Genomic DNA, 21,283 nt, shown 5'->3' on the forward strand with positions numbered 1-21,283 from the left:
TAAAATATAAAATAACTCAAAAAGTACTTAATGAAAAAATACTTTATTATAGTGTTTTGGAAAGCTCTCGACATAAGCTATAAGAATATGCAATAAAAATGGGGGGTTCCATTTAAGAAAATATCGATCACATTGACTTGGCCTTGAAAAGGTCACTCAAGGTCAAGTCCATATTTTCATCATGTGTCCCCCTCTGAACCCTACAACTTTTGTATAAAACATTTTTTTCCATCTTGCTTACTTTACGAGATATTTGCGTGCGTTGATTAAAATGACTCACCCTGTATATATTGTCTATAAACTAATATTTAAATAACATATATTAATATTTTCAATATATCTCAAAAGATAGTGTATGTGTGTATTCTGACTTTTATTTGCTAAACATTTTTATTAAATAATTACTCTTATAAAAAATATCATTGCAGCTTTTAATCAGAAAGTCTCATGAATAACAAAATGATAAGCATACCAATTGTTCTCTCAGTATTCATGAACATTCATATTTGCGTACGAGCTGCATATCTCGAATCGATCGAACCATTCGTGTGCCAATATATTGATCACGTGCTTTATCTATTTAGAGACACGCGATATGCGAATCAAATAATGAAATGGACAGGGGCCGTGCGGTATAATTAACTGATTTCGACGAGAAGCTCGATTATTCGTGCGAGACTCGAGGGACAAATTTGCACAGGTAATGAAGTACATCGTTGGTGAGTATTCGATGTGAGAACGAAGAATTATCGCCTCAAGGCTGGAAGAACCTTTTCTCTGTAAATTCGTGATCTCCAGAATTGAAATAAATCTATACGTGGCAAGCTAGTCGGCTTTCTAGCTGTTGGAAAGCTGTGGAGTCGAAAACGCTGAGGCATTTTCGCATCGAAAAATCGTAATGTTGGGGATCAAATCTGATTTTCTATGAAGCCATGCGCTGATATTCGGATATTATTTATTGATTTCACTTTATTCGGGATTAGATTGCAAGAGATAAGGTAACAAGCAAATCTTTTTCTTATATAGGTTATATAAAAAATAATATTAAAGATAAATAATATTCTGAATATTTGTACAAAACCTGAGTACAATTATTTTAACGGTTTGGGAATTATTTAAATTGAAAGTTAGTATTGATACTTATGGAAAATCGCATTGTAACATTTATTGACAAATTTGACAAGAAAAAAACATTGCCAACAAAATAAAAATTTTCACATATATTAAGAAAACTCTAATAAATATTTGTGAAAAACTTGATTTAGATCCACATATTCGTTTAAAAGTTATTTACTAAAAATTATAGAGAAATATTATTTTTCTCTTTCTCTCTCTTTCTGCAAATTACTCGTTTTTCTTTGGTTCTTGCTGTTAATTTCAGGGAGTATTCACGATCAAAAGTTTTTGTCATAAATTAGGAAAAATATTAATTACAACTTTTCTTTTACGAAGACGTTAAAAACCATATTATTTTGTGATATTTTAATTCTTTTTATAATCCGGATTTATTTATTTGATTTTTCAAACAATATAAACGTAAAAAATATGTTTTTTTTTTATTTTGACAGTTTTTTGCTACTATTGTACAACCAAAACATTCTGGAAAATGTTTTTGTTATTTCGTGAAAAATAATGAATAAATCATGTAATAAAAAATGTTAAATAATATATATTTTCTACTCTACTTTTTTCTAGTCTGAGAGAGATATGCATCTAAAAAAAATATATAGAGCTGCAATACATACATATATATATATATACACATAATACATATAAGCCACATATTTATTCCATTTTCGAATTGTTGCCAACTTGTTTTTACGTTTCTGATAGAATAGTTTAGTTTCCCCGTCGTTAAGGCTTCTTCAGCGTATTTTACGAGGTTGACATTATAGTTCGATCAAGTTTGCGAACCGTTTTTCAGGATGGGGAGAACGACGAGAACGACTCTCAAAGACGAGGAGAATCAGTTGAAACTAGGTCTCGCAGGAAATTCAACAAACTTTTATCCTTTGCACACGCTACACAATCCTATATAGGCATATCTCCCAGTCGCGGTATCAATCACGGAGATTAGTTTACGCGCATTTCAAAGATATTTCGGTATACATAGTAAATGCATGCATTGCATAATATAAAATAAATTGCATTCGTTCATATATATCACAGCGGCTGCATGTATTACAGAAACGTAGAGAATATAAAGAAAAAGAGTACGAATATTCTAGCTAACAATAAGATTTATTCGTGTAAAATAAACGGGAAAATCAACAATAAAAATTTATATAAAAATTTTTTTTAAAACCTTAAAAATACATATGCTATATAAATAATATGTTATTAATGATTACATTTCACGAAATACCTACATGCGTTTTATCTCAATATACCATATCCCTCATTACCGTCATATATTATCTCTTTACTCATTTCATTATAAATTTGCAGATAAACATTTTAGGTAAGTAACATTCTCTGTGTATAAAATCATATAATAGGAGCAAAATTTTAGGATTCAAAATGCAATAAGTTAACGTCCGGACACATACGTAATACAGCATAGGCATGTTAGTTTATAACATCTAAAATTTTTAAATGCTGTAAAGAGCTTTCAAGAGCGGACTCATCGTATCATTAGAGATTCGTGCGTTTCGTATTCGTGCAGTTTGTTCGTAGCTCTCGCGCGCTTAGGTAAAGAGGACTTTTCCATCGCATATTTCCTTCATTATATTCTTTGACGTAAGCGTACCTATGATCATCCCCAGCCCTTTATTGATCATTGAACGTATGGGTTAATCTTTCCTCTTCAACCCGTTTCCTCCTTTCAGCTCTCGCTCGCTTTAGCATCCTCGAGAGTGTGCTTATAGTATGCTGGCTCTTCGCGAATTTCACGACTCTTTAAAATTTCATTTGCTTGCCTCGGTCGCGGATAAATAGAACACGAATTCATGAGCGCTCGAAATCGTAATGCGTTGCTAGAGGTAAGAGTCCAGTAAGCGCCTCCAATTACAATCCGCATTGCTCGCTATGTATATATATCAGGTGATTGCATAAGTTCGTGCCCGATTTAAATATAAACTTCAATAGATTATATTTTAGAAGTGTTCCTTTTGCTATGCGAGGGCACTACTTTCGCTGATTGCACGCTGTGTACTAGCACGATCAATAATAGGAATGATCGAGGAGAAGAATCGCAATATTCGCGAATATTCGTAAATACTGCATGTCCATTCTCTTGCAAGCATGTTCTACGTTTTTGCGACAGAGCTTTTCAGAGTCGTATAAAGCTTTATGTATTTTTTGAAGCGATTCCGAAAAAGATAGAATTCTGTCTAGTAAGCCGTAGAATTAAATTAAAAGATTTAAATTAAAGGATTTATATAAATTACGGGATTTTAAAGCGCCGTCGTTTTAAAATCCGTCATGAAAAATACATTGAATGTAAAGTGAACATACCACTGATATAATACGGTATGATTGATACTGCACAGTTGAAAAATTTGTGTTAAATTTAACAGATATCACAGATCCCAAACGGTCCACACAAATTTTTATGTTAATTTAACATAATATAGATATATTAAATGATGACACTAATATTATATTTAATATTTTAACACAAAATAAATGCAAACCTCAAAGTAATTTGAAATAAATTTTGTGTAAAATCAACATATTTTTAATGATAAAATTATAACTTGGAAAGATGTTATTGACGGTCTGTAGTCACTCTCACTCCTATGTAGAATAAAATGAACATTTTTTTCTGTAAATTTTAACAGATAAGTTCTGTCATTAATAATACGGAACATATCTATTGTGCAAAATTAAAAATAAATGCACATTGTGTTATTTTTACCGTTGTTTTTTTTTAGTTGTTTTAATAAATAATTCAACACTTGAATTCGATTAATATAACAGCAAGATGTTAAATTAACATATGAATGTGTTAAATATTTAACACAAAAATTTTAACCGACATATTTGTTAACAAGAAAACAAATTTTCCAATTGTGTGCAAATGTGATAAATTGCCGTACGTATATCTGGCACCGCGAATCCAACAATCTACCAATAATTTCACGATAATTAACAATGATAACAAACGTAGAGGATAAGATGCTGCGTAAAGCTTGGCGTCTCAGTTTGTCGTAAGGCAATTTCTTTGATTTAATAACCACAAAATGATACGCCAACTTTATATACACATATACTATAAAAAGATTTTATTTGGCGGACTTTGGAGAATGAACTTTGGGAGAGAGCAATAAACATGTGTATTCAAATGTAGACTATTACTTGGTGAGAAATTGGTTCTCTCTCTCCAGAGGAGTATAATGTTTTATGGTGCCGGGAAATAAGCCGTCACCATCAAATGTCAAGAAAGAACGGACGTCAGGGATTATTGTTAGATCGACATCGCCGGTAAAATTTTATCGTACGTATCGCCGCGTGGGTGCCGCACTCTATATCCATTTATAACTACGTTTATTTTTGCCATGCCGCAGTTTGAGTGACTCCAACCACGATTAATTTTAGCGGGCACATTATTCCATCGCATTATGAAAAGATTTTCCAGATACGTGCGCGCTTTCTGAGAAAGAAAATATACGTGCCGTGGCCATTATCGTTCTGAGATGCAAACACGAGCGTTGGATCTAAAGCACATCGCGGAACTACAATTCTTTTTCAAGGATAGGGATTTTTCTCTCTAGAAACTTCAAATAAAGAAAAAGACAACAAATATTAATTCATTGTCATATTTGTTTAATATCTTAATTTGATGTATATTGCTTATTAATTTTTGTAGATTAGAATGTGTTGAGACCGGCTAACAAACTTGTAGAAGAAGTGAATCTATTAGATTGATTTGAATAATTTAAGCCTTCTTCGCTTTGCTTGGAAAAAGCAATATTTGTAATAAATAATGTGTAATATAATTAATAATTCGAAAATGTTTTAGAACAGTAAACAAATACAGTCGAATCTCGTTAACTCGAAAACCTCTACAATTCGAATTTTTATTCATTCCCTAGAAAAAACCTCTATAAGTCGAAGAAAAATAGAAGATTAACTCGAAGTATTTTTTGCGTGTACCAGTTGCCTTAATTCCCCTCTATAACTCGAATTGTTTCGAGATATAGAGGTCAATATTATGAATCGACCTTCGTATCTGGAAAACAAACAACAATAACGAGTCTCATTATCAGTAATGCTGTTAGCAACGCTTCTTGAATAACACAAACAATTTGAATGGGCAAGTGATATTGATGATAATATATTTAATGCCCTTATAAAAATTGAAAACGCTATAGATTTCCAAACAGTTAAAGCCATAAAGCAAGGTAAAATCACAGATTTTTTTACTAAATAAAAATTATATATGTATCTCTATAAATGAATATAAATTCATTTCTTTAAAAGTTATTAAAGTTATTAAAATTTTATTTTGTTACTCTGTTTTTTACGATAACTTTGAATTATTTATGTACAATTTCAATGTACATTTTTATGTGCTAATATCATAAATTAAATTCCGTCGAAACCTCTATAAGACAAATTTTTTCTCGTTCTATAACTTGAAATATACTTAACTCGAAATATTCGATAACTCGAATTATTCTGTTCCCTTAAAATTCGAGTTAGCGAGGTTCGACTGTATAGCTGATATATACTGTACCCAACAGATAAAATGCAAAAATATTTTATTACTTAATAATTATATCTATAATTATGGTAACATAATTAGATTACATCATAATAAAATTTATAAGATTTAAATGAAAAAAGGAAATATAAAGTACCAGCTTTTCAAATTTTCAACATATGTATTGAAATTTTTTACTATCTTCGAATATTCCTTGACAAGAAGAAGCACGGTTGCAATCTCGATTAATTGCTAGCTCAATCTACAATATCTGCAACTTCCAAGACTAAATTCACATCAATTGATCATTATAGTTCCGACTGACAACGTGTCGGGTTCGGACGTGTTTTTGCGTGCTGCGTATGTCCTTTGTCTGGACCTTTTTTTGGACTCCCTCCTCTCTTAGAGGAGTTTTGCTTATATTCTACAAACCCATAAGAAACAATGGTGTATGGGCGACTAATGCCCAACCAGCCATAAAAGAAAGAAGAAGAAGAAGAATCAATTGATCATCTCATTAAGCTCAACATTCCATGACTGCACTTTACTGAAATAAGTTTACATTGGATTGCGTACACAATCAATCAAGAGTCGGACGAGTGTTGCAATTGAAATCACCGCACACGTTCGTTAATTCCAGTAACATTGCATAACAGATACACCGCGGCAAATATATTTAGTATTCAATTCGTGTTGTTAACATACGTGCCCTGACATCGAAACATCGAAGATGGCGATCTGGAACACAAGTGGAAACCGCAACGGCGCGATGACATTTGTACAACGTACTCGCACGATTGCGAGATTAAACCGAGATAAAACCGATGATTAGAACGAGCCATCGCATAATCGCGAAAGCTTACTACGACAGTAACCTATTCGCAAACCGGAATGAAAACGTGATGAAAGGTACTCCGAGTTGTCGATGCGATTACAGGCCATCTGGAAGCTTGATCCTGCGCCATCATTGTCCTTCCTCGATGTTCGTCGAGTTCATTTTCGATTCTTCCGACTCGGCGAATAATTTCAACTCGATCGGGAATGTCATATTATATCTTGCTCCCGCTCTACATTCATTCGTCTTCCCGTGATTTATCTGACTTTTCGAATGTAACAGCCTCGAAGAGGATCATGAAGTTCGCGATGACCCAAGACAATCATCTCGCCGAGGAAATTTCCCGCGTTTATTATTTACGATCAACCGTTACATCGCCTCTGACTATCAGGTTTTATACAATCTCATCTTACACCTCGTATCGTCAGGCGGATCCTTGAGAGATCGCGTAGTGGGATTTACTGCCTCCGGGGAGAGACACCCCGGACAGATATTTTATTTGCGATGTCTGATCCCTTGCGGCTATTAATCATTTTCTCTCTCATGAATTCCTCGCAAAAGTTTTATTCGATTCTTCTATTTCAAGCATGTACGTTATCATAAACAATTGGCCGTGTCTCTGTGTGCGTGATAAATTGTTCGTTCGATCCGTAATTTTCTTTCGTCCTTCTCCTTCTTTTCTTGATTCGATATATCCTTGGATAATATTTTTATTCTCGCGTTGTTACATTCAACTTCTTCTACTAAAGAATACTGCAAATTTTATAAATAGTCAACGACAATTTATATCAAAGATTGTTTGTCTACCTATACATTATAAAATCTGTGGAATAATTGCAATGCTAGATATAATGATAAATAATTGACTTGAAGAATAATGTTATTATCCACTATAATTTTTCGTATAATTTCTTTAGCTGGTAACATTTATCAATGATTAGAAGATAGAATAAAATATCAAAACTGAATCGACCAATCGAGTCAAAAACTGCTGATCTTCATTAAAGATACACGATGCACATGTGAACGTATGTCACACTAAACTCGTGACGGGTATCGCTTGAAATGAACGTTATTATGATTAATCGATCGTCATTATCCGATCATGATACAAAGATTATATATTGTAGCGCGTTGATATTACTATTGCATGAATACGATTAAGCGAATTCAATATGGTCGACTGAACGCACGTGTAGTGTCGAAGTAAATCGAAAGGAAAGATCCACATACAATGGGGTTAGTAGGATCAATAGCTCAAGGCCGCACTAAATCCTGCTGTCGTGCTACATGTTTTGGTATCGATCCTTCGAAACGGCTCACCTCGAAAAATGAGAACAAAAATTGTTTCTTTTTATGCCGCTATCGATTGGATAGAAATCTAGCCGTAAATCGTTTGATAACAAAAAGTAACCGGCCCTTTTAAAAGCTTTCGTATCTTATTATAAATCATTCGTAATTTTCCCTTTGTTGTAAAGTTACGAATGTGCCGAACAAATGTGTTAAATTACAAATTATATGCAAGCTTTCTCGATATTTTTATTTCAATTTCTTGTATCATTTATAATATTGTATTATAATATTTTAATATTATTGCATTATTACATATTCTCTTGACTGGAGATAGTTATAATATAATATGTGTACGTCTTTTCAGTTGTAATATTTTACAAAAAATTATAAAATATCATAAACACGAGTATAATATCGTGTTAAATATTGCGTATTTATATATTGTATATATTCTCCAATATATGAAATATATATTACACCATTCGAAATTACGTGTCGCGTTTGCGTAATCGGCACCATGTGCTTTGTAAACGTTTATTCTTCTCACATTCGATACAAACACCATTCCAAATTACGTGTCGCGTTTGCGTAATCGGCACCATGTGCTTTGTAAACGTTTATTCTTCTCACATTCGATACAATGAATTATTCAAAATCATTGACTTATGATACACCCAATAGTGTCTGGTGATGACGATTCAGTTAGAAACGGCTTAGAATGTCAAGGGTGACTGCTATAGAGTTCGATACGAGCCAACATCCATCTAGATACGATAGAAGTCGAATTGGCGAGCCAAGGTTGCGCTAGATTCTACATTCATTCTGTTATTAAATCGGCGAGGCGGTCACCGAGTATCCTGTCTCGCAATTTTTGTATCACGCGATTACAGCAATACCAAACGGCGAAGCAAGAGAACGGAAATCTTCGATTTGTGTTACGACAAAAATATCCAGTTTATGTCACGCACGTTTCAAATAGCAAAATCTTATTTTTATAGCGTAAGAATAAAATCACGCATACTTCATACGATTTTGATATAATATACTATTAATGATAATTGAATCGGTTTTCATTGAAAGTTTAATATACATAAAAAAAATGTGTCACTCAAGTAAAAATGTTACGTCATTTAACATTTTTCGTTATGCATATAATGTATAGATAATACTGTTCAACACCAAATTTGCCTTAAGTTCTATGAAGTCATTTTTGGTAGATTTTTTAGCGTTGATTGCAAATCTGGCTGTAAAAATAGCGTATCATGTCAAGTTTTGAGAAAATCTCAGTCAAAGTTGCTAAAATAGGCTTTTGATACTTTTGCGTAAATTATATCTTTCGATGGGGACGTGTTCCAGAACACAGCGATAGCTCAAAATGAAACTCAAGACTTATACTTTATGATAAAAATACCAGAAGTCTCAGGCAGGAAAGGTTTTTCTAAAAAAATGTGATCAAAATATAAGAAACATCTATCGCAGTGTCCCCTAAGTCATACGTCTCCAATTGTACGTTACTAAAATTTTTTTAAATATCATTCTAATCATGAAAGTTAGTATGTTTGCTTGGTCACTCATCACGAATCACGTGTTGAAATTTCAAAATTAAAAATAAAGGATCCAAAATGGCGGATCAAATTTTTGAAAAATGTTTCAAATCATGGAAGTGGGTATGTGTAGTTTTTTGTGGTCGCTATCACTTAAGAACAAAATTAGAGTAGTTTTTGCCATTAGTATTTTAGTAACCGTCAATTGGAGACATATGACTGCGGAACACTGCGATAAATGATATTTTTTATGTTTCGTCCACTTTTTTTCAGGAAAACCTTTCTGGGATGCCTGGGAAATGCCTGGGATTTCTGGCATTTTTATCATAAAGTATAACTCTTGAGTTTTATTTTGAGCTGTCGCTGCTTTCTGGAGTACATCTCCATCAAAAGATATAACGCAAAAGTATCAAAAACACCTATTTTAGCCACTTTGACAGAGATTTTCTCACAAATTTGACGCGATATGCCATTTTTACGACCAGATTCATAATCAGCGCTAAAAAACGATTTGATAGAATTTAAGGCAAAAAAGGTCTCATTTTGTCGATCAGTAGTAATTAGTAAAAAAAATTGTATTGCAGGATAAGAATGAAATAATGAAATTTTAGTAACCGTCAATTGGAGACATATGACTGCGGAACACTGCGATAAATGATATTTTTTATGCTTTGACCACACTTTTTTTCAGGAAAACCTTTCTGGGATGCCTGGGAAATGCCTGGGATTTCTGGCATTTTTATCATAAAGTATAAGTCTTGAGTTTTATTTTGAGCTGTCGCTGCTTTCTGGAGTACATCTCCATCAAAAGATATAACGCAAAAGTATCAAAAACACCTATTTTAGCCACTTTGACAGAGATTTTCTCACAAATTTGACGCGATATGCCATTTTTACGACCAGATTCATAATCAGCGCTAAAAAACGATTTGATAGAATTTAAGGCAAAAAAGGTCTCATTTTGTCGATCAGTAGTAATTAGTAAAAAAAATTGTATTGCAGGATAAGAATGAAATAATGAAGCTATGCGTATGTAAAATACCTTAATATTCCCATAGTTTAAGTGTCAGCATTATCGTACAACAAAGACCCGTGCAAAGAAATCGTTTAAGCGATTACAAAAGAGAATTTCGTACCGATCGAGTACTTAGCCGTAACGACCATCGGGACGATTTACAAAGATCGAAAGTCTTTTTAAGAAGTTACCGGTGAGTCGGCACGAAGGGAATTATTCAAATTGTTTTCGATCGAGCGCCGCGTGTTGATTGAAGGAGGAAAAAAGCTTCGTTCTCTATGCATGTAATCATTGTTTTATATGAAGATTTCATCAGTGTATGTATTATACATACGTCTCTGTGCGTCATAATAATGCCTCTAGATCCGAACTTCGAATATACGAACTAGTCATATATCAAAATTTGTCACTAATTCGATAATTTACGAAATACATTTCGCGAAAATTTCGTGATTTACATATATATATATATATAATAAATATGTTCAAATGTTCTGCAAAAATTTGTATAATTTATAATAGGTAATTAATTTAATCGATTTACCACATAGTATATATATTTAATGCAATAATAATAAAAACAACATAAATATTTACAATTCTATAAATTTTATATAATCTAAGATATTAAAATATATATAATAATACTAGTCTTATATATACATTTGAGATAAAAATACGCAAAAAAGCTGCTGAAATTTTTTAGGGTCTTCTTTTACAGCTTTATGCAAACGTCTAAGAAATTGCATGTGTTTCTTTAATTAATAAGTTATAATAAAATATTTTTTGTAAGATAAAAGAGATAAATTACACTTGTGAGATTATTGTTGCATGACCTTGCGCTACTTTCAGCGTATACGTCTGGACTTTAACGCAGCTCTTCTCCGTATTTAAAAAGTCTGAAAAATCGATAAATGCGCATTTACTCCTTTATTTAGACTCATATCATCGCGAATAAAATATCTCTGTAGCTGCTTCTAGTGTAGCTACTTCTATTAAATTCGCGGTCTACTATAACAAAAAATTAAAATTAAAAAAAAAATTCTAGCACGTGCATATAAATGCGTAAAGAATCTTGAATATGCGTTCCAATTCATATAAATATAAAACAGATTTTTTAATTTTATATTCTACCACGTCTTTCTCTTATTAGACATATTTTTAACTCATATGTTTTAACATATTCTGGGTATAAAATCTATGTGATATTTTTGAAAATTGTTAAAAATTGCAGCAAGTTACAAACGAATAAAGATGTCAAAAGTTTCATACTCTCAGAAATAAAGTTCTTTAAATTAAATAAAGTTCTTTAAAAAACTTTGAAAGCCGTGGCATATAAATTAAATTGTTTTCTTAAAGAAATAGTTCTTATTCCAAAACAAATTATTTATTTTATGACATTATTATATTTATGACTATTAAAACTTCTATAAATTCACTTCCTATATTATTACTTTTTTAAAGCATAAGATATTAAGAAAATAAATCACACATGTCCTAAATTATTCAAAATATCATAAAGTTCTTTTACATTTTTAAAATATATGTTATTTTAATTCACAAACATCGCATATGTTTTGTGTCATTATCATTAAAAATCATTAAAATAATTTATAAACATATAAAATCAAATGTATTTATCATTAAAATCAAATGGCAAGCAATTGAAAATAACTTAATTCCAGTTTAGAAACGATAAATATGTTCAAATGTTCTGCAAAAATTTAGCGTTATCTCGAGCACGCTTTACTTCGCAAGTGTGCTGTGATGAACATGAAAACGGCCGACGAGCCAAAGATGATGGACGAGAGAGGTTACTGCTATGAGATCGACCATGAATTATGCAGACACTTCAAAAGCCTCATGGCTTCGACGCGGTTGGATATGGCGACGGTAAATTGAACGATGGGAAACGTTGTTAATGCGCAACAAGATGAGTGTTAAATCATTTAAACGTCAAGTCATAAAATGCGTTATCGTACAAAAATGGCTTTACAAAAATGTCCGTTGCGTCATTTAAACCGAGAAGTAATAGAAGACAAATTCAATTTCTTAGTGTTAATAGAAAACAGTATACGAGCTGCTTGTTATTTATTATCGAATATTCTTGCACGTAAGTGTGTGTCTAGCATTAAAGATTTAATATCAAAATATTAAAAAAAAAAATACTATTCTATTAATTATACGACAAATTTCACGACAAATGTAACATAATAATAAAATTATAATATTAATAGTAATACATGTATTGTTATTTAAAAGAAATTATCTAATCAACATTATCATATCATAAATGACTTAATTTTTTTTAGCTAGGATGCATGCGCGGTATTTTCGCGAGGTTTTCCAGTCTCGAAGTATATCTAGTTCTTTGGTATTTTATTTTGCACAATTTATTCGATTCGTGTCAATTTATGTTCGCGTAAAAAAATATCAAAAATATGCACGTGCAAGTATAAACAATTTTGTTACTATTTTATATTTGCCTAAAAAAATAATATATTAATATAAGTACATCTGTAGTATCATTTTGTATAAATAATATATAGTTAGGTTTCAAAGAGATATTATACTTTAATTATAAATCTTCCTAAGAGAATAACATTTCAGATGAAAATTTCACCTAAAAAAGCAAACGATTATTACAACGACGTTAATCATTGTAAAACAACGACCACGGGATTAACGGCGTGAAGTTTTAATCTGTCGGTCGTTTAATTTGCCGGGAGAAGCAGCTGTTGTAAAGCTCTTAATTCTAATTGAACGTATATACAGGGTGTCTCATTATGGCGGTACGAAAGCGACATAAGACGCGAGCAATGATTCGACTTTTCGTGACGCGAATACTCAAGGTAATTGAACGTATTCCCTAATTTACTCTTCCAGAAGATTATATTTAATCCATGCACGCGAATCCGCGTATTTCGAATTTATGTACAGTGTCCACGAAGTCACGCCAGTCATTCCATATACGAGTTTTTACCCTAATCTAGTGTTTATCTTCTCTTAATTCATCTTTTATTGTTCCGCAAATATTATTATCGACTTGTTTAGTGATTACATTTGTGAATTAACATAATAAATTTGTTATTAATGGTGCTATCGCAGAATCTAAATGGCGAAAAAACTATCGGTAGTGTATAAATACTATTATTATTGCAAGATATTTATGATCTTTTTTAAGAGAAATCTAAACGTATCGACCTCTTTACGATTCAACAAAATTATTTATAAACCAGCGTATATATAGATGTTTTCATGCTATCGTAATAGCGATAGATTCTCAAATAAAGAATCGAATTTTGATACTATTTGCTATGTATTGAAAGAAATCGCAAAGCGAAGTAAACTGTCAACTTGCATAGAAAGAGTGCAAAACCGAAAAGTCTAAGTACACTTTAGACGAGTTCAGTTTTCGATGTTACAATTCTGGAAAAGTCTATTTTACGTCAATTGTCGCATCGCTATCATCACGAATAAACATACAAATTTCTACAATGATGATATTGAACATGTATTATCATATGTTGCTTACAATTTTTACTCAGAATTCGTAAACAACTGTCTCTTTGATCGAACATATTATCGGAGAAAGAGGGAGAGTAGAGAAGAAAAATAAAGAGAGAATATCCAAGATATCTCGACGTTTCTTCTCGTAAAATCTAAGGATTACAAGGCGTTAATAAACCGCACGAAAGAAGCTTACCGGTTCAGTAGTAGCGTTATTCCACGACGCCAGCGGACCAATGTCTCTCGTGCAATATCCTCTTCGTATATCCCTCGAGATAAACGATAACGTTCACTCTCTCTTTCTCTCTCTTTCGTAGGATTCGCGATTCGTCTCGCGAGCGTTTTGTACCCCGCGTTTGCACTTCCTCGCCGGGATGATGACGATAAAGAAGATGAGGAGGTGACAGAAGCTGGCACAGCAGCCGAGCTAAACCCCCGATTACTCACGAGAAGCCGTCGTTCGCCCGAAAAACCGTGCCCGCGAGATCGCCGCCGTTGGCACAGGCCCTTTCACGACACATGGAACGTAAGCTGTCAAGCTGCGCTCGCAACGTGTCCGCCCGCAAGCCCGCAAGTCACTACTGCAACCGGCACGATGGCACCCTCCTGGCTCGCGCACCCTCGCGCGCAATTCGCGAGCGCATATTATCTCACCTGCGTCCTGCGGATCACACATCGCAACGATATATAATTTCACGCCGCTGCGAGATATACGCGGGGCTTCGACCAGCGGCCCGTGGCTTTTTGCGTATATATCGCGTATATATTCGCGCGCTATCGATCGTACCGTCCCGGTATGTGTGACGGCCGATAAAGGGCCGCAGCTGCACGAGGAGAAAGAGAGAAATGAGGGAGAAAAAGGGGGGCGGGGAAGGAGGGAGGAAGGTACTCGGCCGCGTTTAACCCATTACCCGTCCGATTGCATTATTCTCCCCCACCGATTCGTGCTTAAAGTTTAAGCGCGCGGCTTAAAGCCGTTGGATAACGTTGCGCGCGGCCGCGGTATACACGGGTCGAATTTAATCTAGAACGGGCGTTTAAAATTTCAAGCTTTCGCTCGACAACGGGGAACAACACGCCCGTCCGGGATCGACTGCCGAATCAAAACGCCGCTTTTTTAGCGTTTAACCTTAACAAGGCATGTGGGTCGGCGATGGAATTGTTTATTTACATACAGCGAGAGACCGCGCGATGGGGGATGTATCGATTTCGCGATGTATCGCGTATTAGCTTTTTCCTTCGTATCTATATATGTGATTCAATATATGTGTCGCCGTATCTATAATATAAAAATAGATAAGAACAAATTGCTTATTGATGTGTAAGCTTCTCGCATATTACCATGATATATAAATAGATACGTCGCGATAAATCAATTTCCCGAGAGTCTCATTCCAAGTTTCTCTGAAATTCCGTAGAGACCGTAAAGTCTTAATATTCGAGCAGTTATCATTGGATTTTCTTTTTGCAAAGAGCTAATCTCAAGTTTAATTACTCTAATATTTAATATTACAGAAATGACGGACTTACTTTCATTACTTTGATTACTCTTATTATAATTAAATAAAATTTTACATATATACATATATATATAAAATTATTTAAAAAAAATTTGTATATATATATATATGTATGTAAAATTTTGTATATTTAATATGTAATATTAAACATTCTATATCCCAAATGCTTTTTTCACATTTTAAAATTAAACATTGAAGGTGTGAAAAAGTATTTACTACCAAATAAATTGTCAGATCATAAATGTTTATCAAAGAATGTAAAAAAGGATCTTGAAATCTAAATTAAAAAAGAACACAAATATATATAATAAGCAAAATTTTAAGCGCAATATGAGTAATTTCTTTATTTTCGTTTATTGTGTTTCGGATTAATCATATTCATTTCAAAAGGCTTTTGAACTCAATACATAGTTCCTCGTACGATTTAGTTTAATAAAATTCTTCCCGAGTGACCTACGAAATGACCAATCTTACAGGAGATTAGCGGTCTGAGACGTGATCAGAAAGCCAGATATCTTATCGAATGACCCTAATTCCCTTCCAGCTATTTATTCCTCTTTCGTCTTGCGTGTAAAATGCACGAGCTGACTTCGGAAAATTCAACGATAGGAAAAGAATTGTACATTATATAGACGTACGTTATATCCCAGCTTTGTCTAATTCCAAGAGAAACGTCGGTTCTAAAACGCTTAGACAGCGAATCTTCAGCCTCACAGGTATACTCGAGCGTTCGCGAACTTGAGGCAGCTACTCGGGAATTCCGGGAACAAAGGATGTGGAAAGATCGTGGGATTTTTCGCCTTTTTCGCAACCTCCCTTCTACTCAGTACGCCCCGGGGGTCCACCGAACATACTCGCATACGAAATACTTTCTGCTACACACACACACGATCTCCCTTATCTTTGGCTCTTCGACCTGGTCGTGCCGGTGACTCTCATTCCCCTTTCCCTTCTCGTCACTATGCCAGCATCCCTCGCTAATTAGTCGTACACTCATGCGTACCCTCGTAAGGAAAAGGGTCGGCACTTCAAGCCGTACTACTTCGTGATTTAAACGCCAACGCGTTTCTTAAGTGGTTTTCTTCCTTTTCTTTCTCTCTCTCTCTCTCTCTCTCTTTCTCTCTTTTCTTCTCCTACTTTTGCTGCAGCCCTTTGCGCGCTTCTCTACAACACCGGGATTGTCACTTTAAGCTGATAGCGGCGTGGCATGATCCTTACACGCGGTGTAGGTACTCGCTTTTCTCCCTTCGTCGACCGAGAAGGGTGCGTACTCGATCGAAGAGGACGGAACGAGGACGCACGCGATTCTCCTCTCGCTCCCTGTCTCCCTCGTGCTTCTCTTCTCTCTCCTTCGCCCTCAGCCGGCCCTTCGTTAACCGTACTGAACAACAACAACCGACGCGATCACCAGAACGCGTGGGTCGTCCAAGGCGAAGAAGATAGATATTGGAGTAAGGAAAAAAGAAAGAAGTGCGGTGTCGCGGAGAGAGACGTGTGAAACCCGGAGCCTTTTGTTATCCGCGGCGTTTCTCTCTCTCTCTCTCTCCCGCGGCTCAAAATCGTCAATGATACGGCGCGTTTTCTAGCACGTACGAATGCGGCGGAGGTACTAGCTAGAGCGAGGCGAAAACGTCGGTGCGAGGTCTCTCTCCCCGAGACTGATCCTGCGTGCTGAACGAGCTGCCGCCGCCGCTGCCGCCACCCGTCCCCACCGCCGTAAGATTCCTCATGGCCTCCACTGCCCCTTCTCCTTTTCCGACCCCTGCTGCCCCCTCTGATTTTTCTCGCAGCCCGCGAAAGCTTCCACCTCCTATTTTCCTCTCTCTCTCTCTCTTTCTTTCCCGGTCTATATACGACCTCGCTTCCGTCTCTATCCGTTCGCGCCCGTAAAGTGTGTTACGTATCTTCCGCCACTCTCTTCGGCACCTCCTACCGGCTATCCCGTGTTCTTCACCACTTCTTCCGCCGTCGACGGCGGCGGTGATGGTATCCGCTAACCGTAAACCGTTGCACGCATACGGTCGAACGATTGCACAGCTCTAGATATCGCTGCATCGCGCGACATCGACGTTTTAACCGCTATACCCGCGGTCGCATTTCTGCGTCAGTTACGAGATCATTCGAAGATTACGTATCGCGACGAGAATCGTGGTGGATTACGAGGGACGAACGTTGCGTCAGATATTCCGAACGGTTACAATGTGGAAGGTCTGGTGACGAGGAAACTCGATGAAATTGCAATGCAATTCTTCGTATCTTCTTTGATACAAAAAAGTAGAGCATCTTCCAAGTGTTCTTATGTGTTCAACACCTGTTTTTATGCATTTTTATTTTTGATTTTTAATATAGTAGTAAAAATGTGGGACAAATTCGCCACTTGATACATTACACCGTTTAACAAAAAATAACTTTTTTCGGACACCGGAACGGGACTAGTCGTTTCTTATAGGTTTTTGGACGCTGAACACGAAATTGCTCCATCATGTCAGAATTCTGAGAAATTTGCAATTGAAGTTGCAAAAAAGGGCTGTTTTCACGAACTTCGTCATATTATAGCTACAATATGTGATGTGCTGGAAAAGTTTTATTACAATCAAAATAAAGTAAAATTGTTAGGACTTTCAACCCTCAAAAGAAATTTTTGGTATCGGTTATGGTTAATAAGATATCCATGGTTAAATATGGAGTGTATTGCAGAGAAACTGTCAAATTCTAATTGGTGGACTCAAATATTTAGATTGCAATATAAACATTTTTTAAGTTTTGACATCCGCCATATTGAATATATTATATATACTTATAGTATATATAATATACTATAAGTGTAAACATATGCACACCCATATGCATCGTATTATTATATCGTGAGCATCCAACTAGTTTAATTTTTCCTTTTGTATTTCTGCCAGAATAGCGTAAAATTTGTATGGAGTAAGAAAAAACTTCCTTGCGTACACATTGTACTAGGGAAATTAATTTTACTTAATCAACTGGTATAATGCTGGACGAGGCAAATGAACATCTACTGCTGGAAAAATAATGATCGAAACATTTATGTACTTTGCGCATGACCGTGCTGATGCTTACTAGCGAGGAATTTACCATGACTTTACTCTAACGAAGATAAATGTGTATTGTAAATCGGTATTATAATATCGTGGACTTCGCGAACGAAATAACCAACCCTATAAATTAATATACACTTTGAATCAATGTAATTTCCCAATAAAGCAAACTTTAAAACCATCCAATTCCATTGATATGAATCTCACACGATCATCACACACGCGAGAATTATATCTAGTGTCGTATTTTGATAAAGCGTGTTTTATCGCACAATTTTAAAGTAATTTATAGTTTTATCAATTTCAAACTATATATGTGTGTGTGTGTGTGCGATTATCCGTCGATTTAAAAAAAAATTTTCAAATATTTATATCGCTTTCTGAATAAATATTATATGGCCTTATTTGATTTTATTTTACATTATATCGTACCCCATAGAAGCGACGCGTCGCTCGAATTCAAGCCTCGCATTGTTACGCGTCACGTTTCGTTATGTCACATCGAAAGTCGAATTGGCGTAACACCCGGCGCGATATCACAATTCCCATGCAAATATATCTATCTCGCTTTAACAAAAAGCGATCATCGATATCCATTGCGCGATCCCATGCGGAAAGCCAAACGGTTGCTCGTTCCGCGTCGGGTCAACAGAGCCGAAAATGGATTCGGATGATAGAAACCGAGTGATGTAATTAATATCGATTAACGCTTTGTCGGTCCTGAATGCGATGTGAATCTACGTTACAATCGCTACAAAGAGAAGTCACATGAGACAGGTGTGCATCATGTGGTACCATTCGCAGTATGATGCCGCAACAAGGAAAGAGAGAAACGCAAGCTTTCATTCACACAAATGCGCGCAAACCTATGTGAAGAACGATACGCGCTCGTCCACAAGCTCACAGTTTTTGAAAGAAACCAAGAATCAATAACCGTTGCGCTGGTCACGCTACGATAAATATTATACAGGGTGTCTATAAAGTCTGTCTCCACTCCCTATATTTCGGAAACGGCTCAAAATTATAAAAAACCACAAAATACATGTTCCATCATTTCGAGAGGCTACTCTTTTAAAGGGGTTAAGGAGAGGGGTTATCACCCTAAAGAGGTGCCCCAGGGAAACCTCAAATCAAAAATTTCAAATGGGACCGCCCATATTGTAGTATATCGTTTAAAAGGGCATAATAAAAGAAAATTTTTGGTGCAAACCGGAGGTTGATACGTTGATGCGTTCGGGAGTTATTTAGATTCAAAGAAAAGAAAACTGGAATAAAACTATCTTTATAAAAAAAAATTAATTTCCTTCTAATGTTATAAAATTAAGAATAATAATGTTATGATATTCCAGTATTAAATTACATGAAAAATTTATAGAAAAATTTATATTTATTTGATTTTTCCAGATTAGAAATTGTACAAAAATCACAATTACCGTTTTAAATTAAAAGGTCAAACTAATATCGTAATTAATATACAAAATATGTTTTGTGACATATAAATATAATTTATCAGGTTAATATATAACCGAATTACATTCATAATAACTCCAATACATTCCTCGTTTCATCCGATTATTTCTATCATTTCTAAAAACTGCTTGTTAAGTACGTATTTGTACGATTATACACAATAATAGTAAAAATCAATCATAGCTATTAAATGAACGTCATGAAAATCGCAGAATACCAAGAATTATAGATTCCAATCATTACTCTATATCACAGTAGATGAATAATATTTTAACGACGCGTGATTACATTTACACGATAAAAATATGAACTACGTAAGCAAAAATTGTTTTTCAATTAATCTGATCAAAATTGGATATATTAATCGGCGATTTATTCAATAAAAAATATTATTCTTTTATAGTGAATGGAAATGAGACAACTAATTAATTTGCAACAAAGCAAAAAAAAAAAAAAATTTGAATGTCACGCGCCGAAACACGGTAATTTTTTTACTTTCAATTAAAAATCGTCGCGCAGCAGCTTTAAATTGATTCTATGTGAATATAGTGCAATCTTGTCATCCATCGCACTCATTCCATCTAGCTATAATTCGTTTGCCCAAAAAAGTGGAACGCGCGTCGTTCTTTTCGTGCGGCTTTTCAATTTTCTGCACGAATGATCGTCGACGTGCACGAGAGGAAAGTAGAGGGTTTACGTTACGTTGTGCGTCTCGCGAAAAAAGACACTAAACGTATCATTGTATGCGCATATGTATCTTCTGCGACACGTTTTATACATCAATTTGCTCGCGCATGAAAAAAAATCACTATTTTTAGCAATCATGAAAGATACGATTCGAGATGAAACACGTACATCCATGGTAAACGAAATGCATAAACAACGTAAATATATCTGCAATTTTGTAATATTGTCGTGCCAGAAAGCATTCGCGGTATTGATCGATCGAATTTTTTAATGCAATAAATAACTCATAATGATCACGTAGATGTAAAAAGCAGCTTCAATTGAAATATTATTGATATTATGAACAAATTATTAAATTGTTCAAATATAGAATTGACAAGAGATGCAATCTTTTTCTATTTTATTGACTCGTTATTAAGGAAATTGTCCTCTTATTTTTCCATATATTTTATAACGGAATATTTATATGGAATTTAATAAAGAAAATCAGCGTTTATACTGACAATTCTTTTACTTTTATATACAAATATATATTGCTGCGTATATCTTGCATTTACCTACCTATGTGGTATCTGAAAATACTAACAAATCTCTTTAAATACCATTATCTTGAATTTTGGATAAATTCCGATAAATATTCTTTTAAATAGAAACGCTGTTATCGCAAAAAAGTCGGTCAACACAAACACACATATAC

At 34.6% G+C, this 21,283-nt stretch overlaps 2 protein-coding genes across 5 annotated transcripts in view; both read right to left on the reverse strand.

Annotated features, from left to right (window-relative positions):
* Positions 1–21,283, reverse strand: part of LOC115232973 (neurocalcin homolog) — a 236,845-nt gene that overhangs the window by 80,082 nt on the left and 135,480 nt on the right. The window lies entirely within an intron of this gene.
* LOC115232971 (neuronal calcium sensor 2) overlaps positions 1–21,283 on the reverse strand; it is a 208,900-nt gene that overhangs the window by 52,277 nt on the left and 135,340 nt on the right. For 2 of the 4 annotated variants that reach the window (XM_029803157.1, XM_029803155.1), the window contains exons 1-2: positions 16,583–17,018; positions 14,041–14,505 (exon numbers count right to left, since the gene is read on the reverse strand). The exons of 1 other annotated variant lie outside the window; for it this stretch is intronic. The gene's annotated coding sequence lies outside the window, so the exon portion shown is untranslated. Of the gene's footprint in view, positions 1–14,040; positions 14,506–16,582; positions 17,085–21,283 lie in introns of those variants that run through there. One more of the 4 variants, XM_029803156.1, reaches the window with a different exon arrangement.

The sequence above is a fragment of the Formica exsecta genome, unplaced genomic scaffold, assembly GCF_003651465.1.
Source record: "Formica exsecta isolate Colony F162 unplaced genomic scaffold, ASM365146v1 scaffold153, whole genome shotgun sequence".
NCBI classification, from domain to species: Eukaryota; Metazoa; Arthropoda; class Insecta; order Hymenoptera; family Formicidae; genus Formica; species Formica exsecta.